The following is a 14,245-nucleotide window of genomic DNA, read 5'->3' as shown; positions in this document are numbered from 1 at the left end:
GCCAAAGTCTTTTCCCTGGAGTGGGGGAGTCCAGAACTGGAAAGCATGGGTGTAGGGTGAGAGGGGAAAGGTATAAAAAAGACCCAAGGGGCAACGTTTTCATGCAGAGGGTGGTGCATGTAAGGAATGAGCTGCCAGAGGAAGTGGTGGAGGCTGGTACAATTGCAATATTTAAAAGGCATCTGGATCGGTATATGAATAGGAAGGGGTTGGAGGGATATGGGCTGTGTGATGGCAAGTGGGGCTAGATTAGATTAGGATTTCTGGTTGGCATGGAAGAGTTGGAACGAAGGGTCTGTTTCCCTGCTGTACAGCTCTATGACTCTACAATTCTAATCTAATCCCATTCGTCAGCACTTGTCCCATATTGCTCTAAACCCTTCTGATTCATGTGCCCATCCAGATTCCTTTAAATGTTGTAATTGTACCAGCCTCCACCACTTCCTCTGGCAGCTCATTCCATACATGCACCACACTGTGTGAAAATGTTGCCCCTTATCTATTTACACTATCCATGCCCCTCAAATTTTATAATCCCCTATAAGTTCTTATCCTTAAGCTCAAAATGCTTTATAATATCTAGCCTCTAGTGTTATTGCCTTTCTTTTGTGTTCACCACCTGCAATTCTATCACCAGAATGTTTCTTGCTATCATTCTTGTCACAATGCTTAACAGGAATGAGGGAGTCTACCTCCCTACCTGCTTCCACACTGTAGGGATTCTGCTAAACTATTTTCTATGAAACCCCTCAAGTTCCAACACTCCAAGGAAAACAGCCCCAGCCTATTCAGCCTCTCCTTATCGTTCAGATCCTCCAACCATGGCAACATTCTTGCAAACCTTTTCTTGAACTTTTTCAAGTTTCACAACATCCTTCCTATAGGAAGAAGACCAGAATTGCACACAGTATTCCAAAAGTGGCCTAACCAATGTCCTGTCCAGCCACAACATGACTTCCCAATTCCTTATACTCAGTGCCGTGACCTAGAAAACCATACCAAACACCTTCTTCACTATCCTATCTACCTGCAACTCCACTTTCAGGGAACTATGAACCAGCACTCCAAGGTTTCTTTGTTCAGCAGCACTCCCCAGGACCTTTATCATGAAGTGTATAAGTCCTGCCCTGATTTGCCTTTCCAAAATGCGACACCTGAAGTTTATCAGTGCCTCCATGCTAAATGGAATAGATTCATAACAGATCTAGAATCAAAACTAGATATCCAAAAGGTTCTGTAATACATCAACTGGATTATATTCCGCCAGACCGGTAGGTTTTCTAACCTGGCATATCTTTTGCTCAATTATATAAAAAAGCCATGGGCAGTATTTACTGCAGGTGATGGCGCTCTAGCCTATCAACTGGAGAACTGTTGGAAAATGCCTTTCATTGCCTCTTTTTTGGAAGGCTTGCTGCAATATATGCCTATCAGGAGCAATGACAACCATCAGCGCACACCCGGGCAGAGGTCCAGGACTACCTAAGGACCTGGGCCATGGATGACCGAGGGTGGACTGGATTCACGGGATAGGGATCAAGAAGGTTAGCATCAAGAACAGGAGGGTTGCTGTCAATGGGCCATCCTCACCCTTCCTGATTCAGGGCTGCTTAATCAGGCAATAACTGCATTTGAACGAGAGACTCCCATCGGAAGCTTGTTTAGCAAACTGAATTATTTTTCAATGGCAAATCACTAACCTGCTGAATATCAGTGTGATTAATTGGCCATTTGATAACCTTTTTAGTTGCAGGGCAGGAGCAGTTTGGACTTAATTGGGGCAGAGGTGAGCAGAGTGCTCCGCATTGTACCTTTTCTTTAATTTTTCATGGGATGTGAGTACCACTGGCAGCACTTATTGCCCAACCCCTTATTTCCTTGAAAAAGTGGTGGTGAGCCTGAAGGCTGACTAAGTCCTCTTGACTAGGAGAAAGTGAGGACTGCAGATGCTGGGGATCAGAGCTTAAAATTTTGTTGCTGGAAAAGCGCAGCAGGTCAGGCAGCATCAAAGGAGAAGGAGAATCGACGTTTTGGGCATACGCCCTTCTTCAGGAATGCCGAAACGTTGATTCTCCTTCTCCTTTGATGCTGCCAGACCTGCTGCGCTTTTCCAGCAACACATTTTTAAGTCCTCTTGACTCCAGAGTTGCCTTGTGTATAGCCTTAAATTCAGCCTCATGGTTCAATATGGATTGTAGAAGAACTTGCCAGGAACAGCAACTGGTGTACTTTAAAATGAGAGGTTAATTTAGTGAGACTACTACACAGGGATATATGCACACTAAATAGGGGAAAAAATATGCTATGGGCCAAGCTAAGTGATGTTCAGCTAAGATGGATCGGTTTTACCACTTCCAGATACGAATGGTGATGTTGAACTGAAAAGTTAATGGGAGGAAGAGGTTCCATGAATTTCCCATCCTCAAATATGGTAGAGTCTTACTCGTGAGTACAAACATCAAGACTACTATTTCTAGCCAGAAGTGAGGAGTCATAGAGATGTACAGCATGGAAACAGACCCTTCGGTCCAACCCGTCCATCCGACCAGATATCCCAACCCAATCTAGTCCCACCTACTAGCACCTGGCCCATATCCCTCTAAACCCTTCCTATTCATATACCCATCCAAATGGCAGTTAAATGTTGCAACTGTACCAGCCTCCACAACTTCCTCTAGCAGCTCATTCCATACTCATACCACCCTCTGTGTGAAAAAGCTTCCCCTTAGGTCTCTTTTATATCTTTCCCCTGTCACCCTAAACCTATGCCCTCTAGTTCTGGACTCCTCCACCCCAGGGAAAAGACTTTGTCTATTTATCCTATCCATGCATCTCATAATTTTGTAAACCTCTATAAGGTCACCCCTCAGCCTCCAATGCTCCAGGGAAAACAGCCCCAGCCTGTTCAACCTCTCCCTATAGCTCCAAATCCTCCAACCCTGGCAACATCCTTGTAAATCTTTTCTGAACCCTTTCAAGTTTCACATCTTTCTGACAGGAAGGAGACCAGAATTGCGTGCAATATTCCAACAGTGGCCTAACCAATATCCTGTACAGCCACAACATGACTTCCCAATTCCTTATACTCAGTGCTGTGACCAAGAAAACCATACCAAACACCTTCTTCACTATCCTATCTACCTGCGACTTCACTTTCAAGGAACTATGAACCTGCACTTCAAGGTCTCTTTGTTCAGCACCACTCCCTAGGACCTTACCATTAAGTGTATAAGTTCTGCTAAGATTTGCTTTCCCAAAATGCAGCACCTCGCATTTATCTGAATTAAACTCCCTCTGCCACTTTTCAGCCCATTGGCCCATCTGGTCCAGATCCTGTTGTAATCTGAGGTAACCCTCTTCGCTGTCCACTACACCTCCAATTTTGGTGTCATCTGCAAACTTACTAACTGTACCTCTTATGCAGCATCCAAATCATTTATGTAAATGACAAAAAGTAGAGGACCCAGCACCCATCCTTGTGGCACTCCACTGATCACAGGCCTCCAGTCTGAAAAACAACCCTCCACCACCACTCTCTGTCTTTGAGCCAGTTCTGTATCCAAATGACTAGTTCTCCCTGTATTCCATGAGATCTAACCTTGCTATGGGGAACCTTGTCGAATGCCTTACTGAAGTCCATATAGATCACATCTACTGCTCTTCCCTCATTAATCGTCTTTGTTACTTCCTCAAAAAACTCAATGTTCTGTTTTGAACTCATCCTGTGGATCCTAACAGTACAGGTGATCAACCAATTTGATTTACTTCATGCACCAGCATGAAACTGCAGGACAGACTGGATACAGGTCTTGACACTGTCCATGCTTCAGTACTGAAGATATTCTTTAGAACCAGCAGGTCCTGTAACAAGCTGTTCCAATACAATTACAACACTGACACCTGACAAGTGTGTTTTGTCCGCAAAGAGCAGAACAAATCCAATCCAGTAATTCACAGTCCCATCAGCAAAATTTTAGCAAGTGTTAAAAACAGTGTTGTTAAGAAAACCTGGTCATGGCCTTCTCATATAAGCTTACGGTTTACTGAGCTGCAAACCTCAGTACAGCTTTCATCCAAACATGGACTAAGTCACTGGAATTCCACAAGTCGGGTGAGAGTGATTGGCATGGACATCGAGGTGACATTTAATCAAACGACTTCTCAAGAAACTGTATAATTTAAGTGAATTAGATTTGGATAGGGAACTCAACTGCGGTCATGCAAGGACAAAGTAAGAGGGTCATGGTTGTTGAAAATCAATAATTTAAGCTGTACAAGTTTACCGGAATTGGTTACAGCCAATCATCTGCAGTTACTTCATCACTTACCTTTCCCTAGGTCAGAAATAGAGATGTATGCATAGTGTCAGCTTCTTTTACAATTCCTTAGAAAATGAAGCAGTCTTTCCCTGCTTGTAGGCAAGACCTTGAATAGTTTAGGTTTAGATTGAAAAGTAACATGTAACTTTTATGGTACACAAGTGCGAAGTAATGACCATCTCTAGCAGCAGAGAGTCTAAGAACCCACCCTTTTTTTTAATTATACATAGGTTGTTGGAATTGCGGGTTGGCCAAAATTTATTGTCCATATCGTATTATCCTTCATAAGATTGTGGTCAGCTGCCTTCTTGAGCTATTGCATCCATGGGGTGGAAGGAATCAAAAATGACATTTGTGCAATAGTTAGAAAGCATCTTGGTTCAGGTGATCAGGATGGAGAATTGATTTAGATGGAGAGAAGAAATAGTAGAGGAAAAAGGTACCAGTGGAAGTGGTCAACAGGACCCCTAATAGTAACCATATGCTCTGAGGAAGGGTCACTTGATCCAAAACATTAACCTTGATTTATCTCCACAGAAGGCGAAAGCGAGGACTGCAGATGCTGGAGATCAGAGTCTGGAAAAGCACAGCAGGTCAGGCAGCATTCGGGGAGCAGAACAACCAATGTTTCGGGCATAAGCCCTTCATTTGGAAGCCCGGATGCTGCCTGACCTGTTGTGCTTTTCCAGCGCCACACTCTCTTCTCTCCACAGATGCTGCCAGACCTGCTGAACTTCCCCAGTAATTACTGTTTTTGTTTCCAAAGTATTTATGTTTTACAAGGAACCAATTTGACCAGACATTCTTGGGTTAGCTTGTGACTTGCTTCCGATTATCAGTGAAAGAGACTTTTTCCTTTACTGTCAAATGCAGGGATACCTATTGGGTGTTCTTCTTTGACCTTTTGGAGCAGCACACCAGCACCATAAAACTAAAACAGAACAACATGTTGAGAATAACTTGCAGATGATTTTTTAAAAAAATCCTCTCTCTTGTATATTCCTGGAAGGGGAAAACATGAACATGTCTGTTGCTCAGAACTGCTTTCTTTTATCTACTATCACGTCAACAGACTGGGATAGAACTCAGGAGATGGTTTCTGCTAAGGTGGTAATTGGCCGCCATTATCCCGACAATCACAGGAGAATACAGATTAGTTTTTGCATCACAACTGTTCATTTGTATCTTTGAACATCCTTGTCACCCTCCAGGTATTAAGTTTCTTGGCCTCTCTCTCAGAACTGAATATGATCCACACAGGAATTTTCCAGACAGTTACTGAATTACATTCTCAGAACTTGCATTTCCAGCCTCCTTTAGCTTTTGTGTCAAACAAACTGTTTTAACAAAACAAACTCTATTATTTAAGACTTCAATGTATCAGTAATTAATTACGGACTATAGGCAGAACCTTCACTCTGTGAATTGTATGACACTGACAAGTCAGTTGATAAAATGATTTGGCAGAAATAAGGTTCTTAACATTGAGAAAAATTCAGATTCTGCAACCAAGTTTTGAATGGCATGATGAGAATTTCATTAATGAACAACAAGATACCTTTCTGCATTAATTTGCATATATTTACATATCATTAGCACCTATTCTCATGCTATGTAATTTCCCATTGTCTCTTGTGCCAGATAGAAACTATGAAAATCAGAGTGGGAACCTGGAGACTCCAAAACACTACTGGCACCTCTGGATCTCCATCCTGGACAGCAGTTCTCAATGTCTCATGTCATGGCCATACACATACGAACATATACGCACACACACACCTACCTCAGTGAATCGTCACGACATTCCTCTGATCCAAATACATTAAAAGTCTGTGCTTCATTGCTGCTATTGTGAGTGCAGTCACACTTATCATTGTCCTGTTCTTGTCCGGGCAGTTTACGCACAGGGGCACAGACATCAGTCTCATGGATTTGACCAGGTTGCACCTTAGGTGTCCTTGCTTGCCTTTAGTGCTTACTCATTCTGCATCTACTTGGATCCTCACAGCATCTCTGCCTTGCCTCGGCTTTGTGGACTTTGTTCCCTCAGCCAGAACTTATAGGCTCACAATAGTTTTGCCTTGCCTTTTAGTGCAAGCTCAAAGGGCAGTTGTCTTTGTCAACTGTGAGTAGTCAAGGGTGGACATGTTGCTGTGAAAGACCATACTATGTTAATTTTCACAACTGCACCGCCATGAAACACATTGCTTGTGCTTCAACCAAATGGCATGTCTCAATGTCTAAGGGGAGTCCTGTTCAATCAGGCCAAAGGCCACAGCCTTCAGTATATCAGTGACATTGTTCAGTTTCAGTACAGGGGCTTGTGCATTGTCAGTTGGTCGCTTGGAGCATCCAGGCTGGTATGATTACAGTTTAGAGGATGGGCCACTGTCAGTTCTACAAGTGTAGTGGGACCAGCCAGGGGAACCGGGGTCAATCATTTAGGGAACTCTACAAAAATCAGTTATGGGTCTGTTCAGCCATCAGTCGGGGTGTCCAAGTTCAGTCAAGTCACTCCTGGGAGTCAGCTCAATTGAAGTCAAATGGGGTTATCAGGGAATCTGGGGCCACTGCTCTGGTAGGGAAGTCAATCTGAGAAACTCAAAGCAGCATTCAGGGATGCAGAGCGGACAATAAGTATGAAGGGAGAAATTTAAAATGGGGGAATATGAGGAGTTATGGGGGAGGTGGAGGATCATCAATCACAAGCACTCTAGATTCAATGGGGAGACAGTATAGATGATGTTGGGGAAGGGTGGGTTTTCATGGACAGTCACAACCACCCTGGTTTTAGTGGGGAAATAGTGCAGCATGATGGTTAGCATGATAAAGCTATAGGGCCAGTAGTCAATGGATAATATTAAGAGATGGTCATATCTCAAAGATGTGTGTAGGAGTTGGTTATTGTTCTCTTCTTCTCTGGTGAATTTGATCGCAGTGAGTATGCTATTGATGAGGTGGTGTACACTTTCCAACTTGGACCATTTAATGATAATAAAGGTATCATCTACGTGTCTGATCCATAGTTTGGGTTGGATCTGGTGGAGAGGTGTGCTTTCTAGAATTTGCATTACTGATTCAGCAATGAGCCCAGAGATGGGTGAGCCTATGGGGGTCCCATTGATTTGTTTGTATACCTGGTCATTAAAGATGAAATGTGAGGTCAGGCATAGGTTCAGTAGTTTTATAATATTACCTTTGCTGCTAGTTTTTTTGTCGGTTTGTTTAAAAATGCGGCCAGCGTTTCCTTTGCTCGTGTTATATTGATAGAGGTGAACAGCGCTGTAGTGTCAAATGAGACCATAATTTCACCTTTGTTGATGTTGTTGAGCAATTCCTGTGTTGAATGGATGGAGTATTTTGAGCCTGCGATGAAGTGTTTCAATCTGCAGTGTAGTTCCTTGGCTAATCTGTGTATTTGTGTGCCGGTAGGAATGTCTATTTAACCAGTTAATTGCAGTTTTTTGAAGGTGTTAATATACAGTACTTGAATTTTCAATAGGTATTTGATAAGTTTCCAAATAAAAGAATATTGTGCAAAGTAGAAGCACATATGTTCAGGGGTAACATACTAATATGGATAGAAGATTGCTTTCTGCCAAGCAACCAAGGTATGCATAAATAGGTCCTCATATGATTGATGACGTAGACGTTTACAGCACAGAAAGGCTAGTGTGACCATGCTGCTCAACAAAGATCTGATGATATTAATTCTATTTTCAACTATTTGGTCTATAGCTCTGGAGGCTAAACAACATAGGTGAATATTTAAATACTGATTAAGTGTTTTGAGATTTTTCTTATTCAACCTTTCAGGCAGTGAGTTCCAGACTCCCACCATCCTCTGGATGAGAAAACTTCTTAAATTTCTTGTTCGCCTTCGACATCTTACCTTAAATTTATTGGCCTCTCTACTAATCATACCTCTAGAAGCATGTGCATTGGAATATCAGCACCTACAAATTCTCCTCCTCCTTCACCATCCGAATTTAGAATTATAGCATTGCTAGGTCAAAATCCTGGAATTACTACCTAACATCACCATGCGAGTATCTTCTACAGTGGATCATGAAGATAACTCACCAGCATCTTCTAAGGACAATTAGGGATGAACAATAATTGCTAGCCTTATCAGCGATGCCCACATCCTGTGAATGAGTAAAACCAAGTAGGTGTTCCAATCCTAATTAGGTAGTTGAGCAGTTCTTCACTTCAAGAAGAGTTAAATTTACAGAAATCAGGTAGAGTCATAGAGATGTACAGCATGGAAACAGACCCTTCGGTCCAACCCGTCCATGCCAACCAGACATCCCAACCCAATCTAGACCCACCTGCCAGCACCCGGCCCATATCTCTCCAAACCCTTTCTATTCATATACCCATCCAAATGCCTTTTAAATGTTGCAATTTTACCAGTCTCCATCCCTTCCTCTGGCAGCTAATTCCATACACGTCCCATCCTTTGTGTGAAAAAGTTGCCCCTTAAATCTTCAAGTTTTGAATACTATTATTCAAAGGGAAATTGTACTAAAGTTAATCAACTTCAAGATAGACAGCAAGGAAGGAATTTAAAGGAACTTAGCAATCTTGGGCAAATCCTACCTGTGCCCATTTGAACAGCATGGAAATGTTTCCTGAATGGGCTATTGCTGCATACTCTTCATTTTCCCATCTTCACCCGCTACTTGGCCATCCTACATGGTGCCCAGAACTGGCCACAATACTCGAGCTGGGGCCTAAGCAGTATTTCAACATAAACTCCTTGCTTATGTATTCTATGCCTCTATTCTTTCTTCTGGGACAAGAAGATGCACTCAATCGCTACACAGATTTGATGGAGTTTTTTTTCACTTATGGAATGTGGGCTAGTCAGCCATTATTTCCCATCTCTAGATGCCCCTGAGAAGGTGTTAGTAGTGGATTGCCTTCTTGAACCACTGCACTCCACCTGCTGTTGGTTGACCCACAATGCCATTAGGGAGAGAGTTCCAGGATTTTGACCCAGCGACAGCGAACGAATGGCAATATATTTCCAAATCATGATAGTGAATGGCTTGGAGGGAAACGTGCAGGTTGTGGTGTCCCCATGTTTCTGCTGCCCTTGTCCTTCTAGATGGAATTGGTTAGGGGTTTGTGGGGTGCTGCCGAAGGACCTTTGGTGAATTTCTGCAGCACATCTTGTCGATAGACTGCTGTGACTGAGGTATGGTGGTGGAGGGAGTGAATTTTGTAGATCTGATGCAACCAAATGGGCTGCTTTGTCCTGGATGGTGTCAAGCTTCTTGAGTGTTGTTGGAGCTGTACCCATCCAGGCAAGTGGGAAGTCTTGATTTCCACATTATGGATGATAGACAGGCTCTGGGGTGTCAGGAATAAGTTACTGACTGCAGAGCTTAGATCTGATCTGTTCATTGTGAGATCACTTCGCTCTGTCACTTGCTACTTGATGCTGTTTACCATGGTATTAATCCTGTTTGTTAGCATCACCAGGTTGACACTTTATTTTTTAGAAATTCCTGGTGCGGCTCATTGAGGAGGGCAGACAGTCGCTGTTGTGCCTCCCCACCCCAGTAGCGACTTTTTGTTCACAGATCCTGCAGTGATACCTTTTGCACCAAACCTCCATGCAGATGATGTAGCGTATTTTTTTCACTGAATGCGTAACCTCAACTCTAACTTGCAGTCTCTGTTCATAGACCATGAGGGTCTTCAAGTCTCCCTCAGGACACTTGTCTGTCTCTTACCAGCACATGTCAATGATTAAAATATGGTCAGTTCAAAATGCCTGCTGTCAGGAGTAACAATTATCGTCAGATTTCCACTCCTCCACCATCACTGGATCAGATGGCTGGCAGAAGAGAGGGCCACGGACGTGGGTGGTGATCAGAATTGGAAACGTGTTGGGTGGAGTGGCCTGGGCTGGATGTTGCAGCAGGAATTGGCAAATAGGATGACGGTGGATGTCCAGCTCATAACCAATGCTGTACATTGCCTTAAAATGTTAGTGTTTGGACCTGATGTTGCACATCAGTTGAATAATGCTTAGGTGTACAGTGGGATCCCATCAGCACGGACCACTGCTGAGAGGGAATTCCACATCAACCCCTGGTTCCTGATTCACTTTCATGCTCTCACCGGCAACCTGAGCCTTCTCATTGAAATGCCCTTGTGTCCTTCTGACTGGTGAGGCAATTTTGTACATACTGGGCTGTACACCATTCATTTCTATTCCTTCATTCATTACCTGGACATTCTTTGGCATGTTTTTTTACCACTAGGTGATGAGGGTCCCAGTGGAGGGCCATCTAGGCAGAAGTCCTCTCATTTTCTATTGGGAATTTGGGGTGGAGAGTGTTGCACTCAGTAATCCTGTGTAACTACAGATTGCGGTGTTTCACGGACTCCCAACCCAACAATTTATTTTATGGGACAAATTACTGCTGGGACAATTTATTTTATGGGACAAATTACTACTACAAAAATGCTGGAGATCACAGCAGAGCCACCTGGACACGAAACGTTAGCTTGCTTTCTCTTCATTGATGTTGCCTGACCCCCTGTGATTGCCAGCATTTTTGTTTTCTATTTATTTTGTGGAGTTGTGAATTCCATGGACCATATATATATTGGTTGTGGACAGTTGCATCCTCTTTTTACTTTATTTGAAGAATATTCTGTTGTAACTTCAGTCACACTTCAACCCCACACTCTTAATTTTTGGACATCTGGCGAGAATAAATGTTTGTATGTTGGTGGATTCTGGTCCTGAACCTGGCCAAGTTGGCCTTTAACAGGTGCAGGCAATGGGCATTGAGGAGGGAGCTGCTGACTGCTTGCCCCTTTTCCGTGGCTGTGTTTGTGCCTGGAGTGTCCACCAATACTTTCATTGTCTTTAGAAAAAGGTGAGTACTGTTGGGTATAGAGTGCTTATCTTCCCTTCCAGCTGCATTTTGATTGAGCCCCTTCCCTCTCTCCTTACCTCCCCTTCAACTTTAGTGGTCTGCGTTGCCTTTAACGGGCTTTGCATGTAAATTAATCAATTGGAAAACATGGATGTTTACTGGTGGTTTTTAATAGAAGAAAAAATACCATATGATTTGGTGATGGGGAGAAGAGTTCAGTTGTGTGTCAGAGCACTTCTGGATAGTAGGGGAGGCAATGATCTAATGGTATTATTGCTGGACTCAGGTAATGTTGTGTGGACCTGGGTTTGAATCCTCCCACAACAGATGGTGGAATTTGCATTCAATAAATATTTGGAATAGTCTACTAATGACCATAAATCGATTGTCAGGAAAAACCCATCTGGTTCACTAATGTCCTTTAGTGCTGTGGTTGACTTTTTTAATTGCTGCCCTCTGGGCAATTAGGGGATGAGCAATAAGTCCAGGCCTGGCCAGTGACACCTTCATCCTGTGAATGAATTTAAAAAAAAAGCTCTCACTCAGTCTGACTGCCATTACTTAGGGATACTTTATTTCACAAAGCAAAACCACAAACAGATTCTATTAAAACAATGCTTACAGCAGCACTAACTTGTTCCTTTCCTCTTTGAATCTGATACTGACCATATTTTCAATTTCTAACAATCCTTTACAAAGAATGGTGAGATAGGGAAAGAAGGTGTAGTAGTAACATTGGTGATAAACATAGTAACATTACCACAGCCATGGATTGGAAAAGATTTCAGTAAAGGTGAAGGAAAAGTCACGCCGAGTGAGATGCCACTACCAGACCCATATTCCCCTCCCTTCCGTTGCCAGTCTTCTGCAGGGACCATTCCTTCTGCGAAACCTTGGTCCACTCTTAGTTTTATTCTCATCTGTTAGAAATGAAAGATCATGTTATATCAGAACCAACTGTACTGACATTAGGGAAGTACAGAGCAAAAGCAACGTGGATAAGTGGGAGATATTAATGTTTATAATGGGCAAGCATACAACTTGAGTAGTAATGGCAATGAAATACAAAGATGTTGTGACAGTTTTAGAATCCACAAGGGAACAGACTGTACTGCATTGGCAGTGAGTAATGAAAACAATGTAACTCTTTTGAAGACATAATATTATTGAAATTGACACTTTGGCTGAGTAGGAAATGAAGATTTTAAATTGAAGCTAGTGAGCTTTATAGAATCAGAAAATCAGAACAGGATTGAATGGATGAGGAATAAATTGATCCCAATAAACTGAGTTGAATCTTTTATGGGTAAACTTGCAGACAAACAATAGGAAGTAGTATGTAAAGACAAAACCATCACATACCCCCAAAAAGGAAAGTATTCAGTAGAATGGAGGACTGGAAAAAAATCTGGCTGTAACAGCTGCTCCTTTTTTGAGGTATTTTAGGTGCTGGAGGTGATTTCCTCGAATTGCAGGAGCAGTAATTACTGTTTCATTGTTTTGGAACTTTGGGAAAAAAAAGTCAAAACAATAGCAGTTTTAAAAGGGAGAAGAACGGACAAAGGAAGCACATGGTGAGGACAGTGCAGGAGAGGAAAGCGAACCTGCACAGTTACTGCCTTTGTTGTTTGAATTCATGTATCACTGGACATCGGAGAGCATCTGGGAAAATTATCAAATAGTGAAATTCACAACTGATCATGGAGGAACTGTTGGGCCAAGTTCACAGCACAGAATCAGATAAGTTAGTCGTTGTTTTAAGTGTGGCCTACAGAGAATCTGCAGTAGTGAGTACATAGAACATAGAAAAATACAGCGCAGTACAGGCCCTTTGGCCCTCGATGTTGCGCCGATCCAAGCCCACCTAATCTACACTAGCCCACTATCCTCCATTGGCCTATCCAATGCCTGTTTAAATGCCCATAAAGAGGGAGAGTCCACCACTGCTACTGGCAGAGCATTCCATGAACTCACGACTCGCTGAGTAAAGAATCTACCCCTAACATCTGTCCTATACCTACCACCCCTTAATTTAAAGCTATGCCCCCTCGTAATAGCTGACTCCATACGTGGAAAAAGGTTCTCATGGTCAACCCTATCTAAACCCCTAATCATCTTGTACACCTCTATCAAGTCACCCCTAAACCTTCTATTCTCCAATGAAAACAGCCCCAAGTGCCTCAGCCTTTCCTCATACAATACCAGGCAACATCCTGGTAAACCTCCTCTGCACCCGTTCCAGTGCCTCCACATCCTTCCTATAGTATGGTGACCAAAACTGTACACAATACTCCAGATGCGGCCACACCAGAGTCTTATACAACTGCAACATGACCTCAGGGCTCCGGAACTCAATTCCTCTACCAATAAAAGCCAGTACGCCATATGCCTTCTTCACCGCACTATTTACCTGGGTGGCAACTTTCAGAGATCTGTGTACATGGACACCAAGATCCCTTGCTCATCCACACTACCAAGTATCCGACCATTAGCCCAGCACCCCGTCTTTTTGTTACTCTTACCAAAGTGAATCACCTCACACTTACCCACATTGAACTCCATTTGCCACCTTTCTGCCCAGCTCAGCAGCTTCTCTATATCCTGCTGTAACCTGCCACATCCTTCCTCACTGTCAACAACTCCACCAACTTTCGTATCATCCGCAAACTTGCTCACCAAACCTTCTAACCCCTCCTCCAGGTCATTTATAAAAATGACAAACAGCAATGGTCCCAAAACAGATCCTTGCGGAACACCGCTAGTGACGGCACTCCAAGATGAACATTTGCCATCAACTACTACCCTCTGTCTTCTTCCATCCAGCCAATTCCTAATCCAAACCTCCAACTCACCCTCAATGCCATATCTCCGTATTTTCTGCAGTAGCCTACCATGGGGAACCTTATCAAACGCCTTACTAAAATCCATATATACCACATCTACCGCTATCCCCTCATCAACCTCCTTCGTCACCTTTTCAAAGAATTCAATAAGGTTTGTGAGGCACGACCTGCCCTCCACAAA

At 43.0% G+C, this 14,245-nt stretch overlaps 1 protein-coding gene across 6 annotated transcripts in view; it reads left to right on the top strand.

The window, feature by feature from the left end:
• The window catches only part of LOC122552711 (CAP-Gly domain-containing linker protein 4-like), a 265,059-nt gene that overhangs the window by 10,615 nt on the left and 240,199 nt on the right, over positions 1–14,245 (top strand). Inside the window, exon 2 of one of the 6 annotated variants that reach the window (XM_043695609.1) lies at positions 2,359–2,445. The exons of the other annotated variants lie outside the window; for them this stretch is intronic. The gene's annotated coding sequence lies outside the window, so the exon portion shown is untranslated. The remainder of the gene's footprint in view (positions 1–2,358; positions 2,446–14,245) is intronic. 6 annotated transcript variants of the gene reach the window in all.

Source organism: Chiloscyllium plagiosum, chromosome 9 (genome assembly GCF_004010195.1).
Source record: "Chiloscyllium plagiosum isolate BGI_BamShark_2017 chromosome 9, ASM401019v2, whole genome shotgun sequence".
In the NCBI taxonomy this organism is placed as follows: Eukaryota; Metazoa; Chordata; class Chondrichthyes; order Orectolobiformes; family Hemiscylliidae; genus Chiloscyllium; species Chiloscyllium plagiosum.
This window is presented reverse-complemented; position numbering and strand designations above follow the sequence as displayed.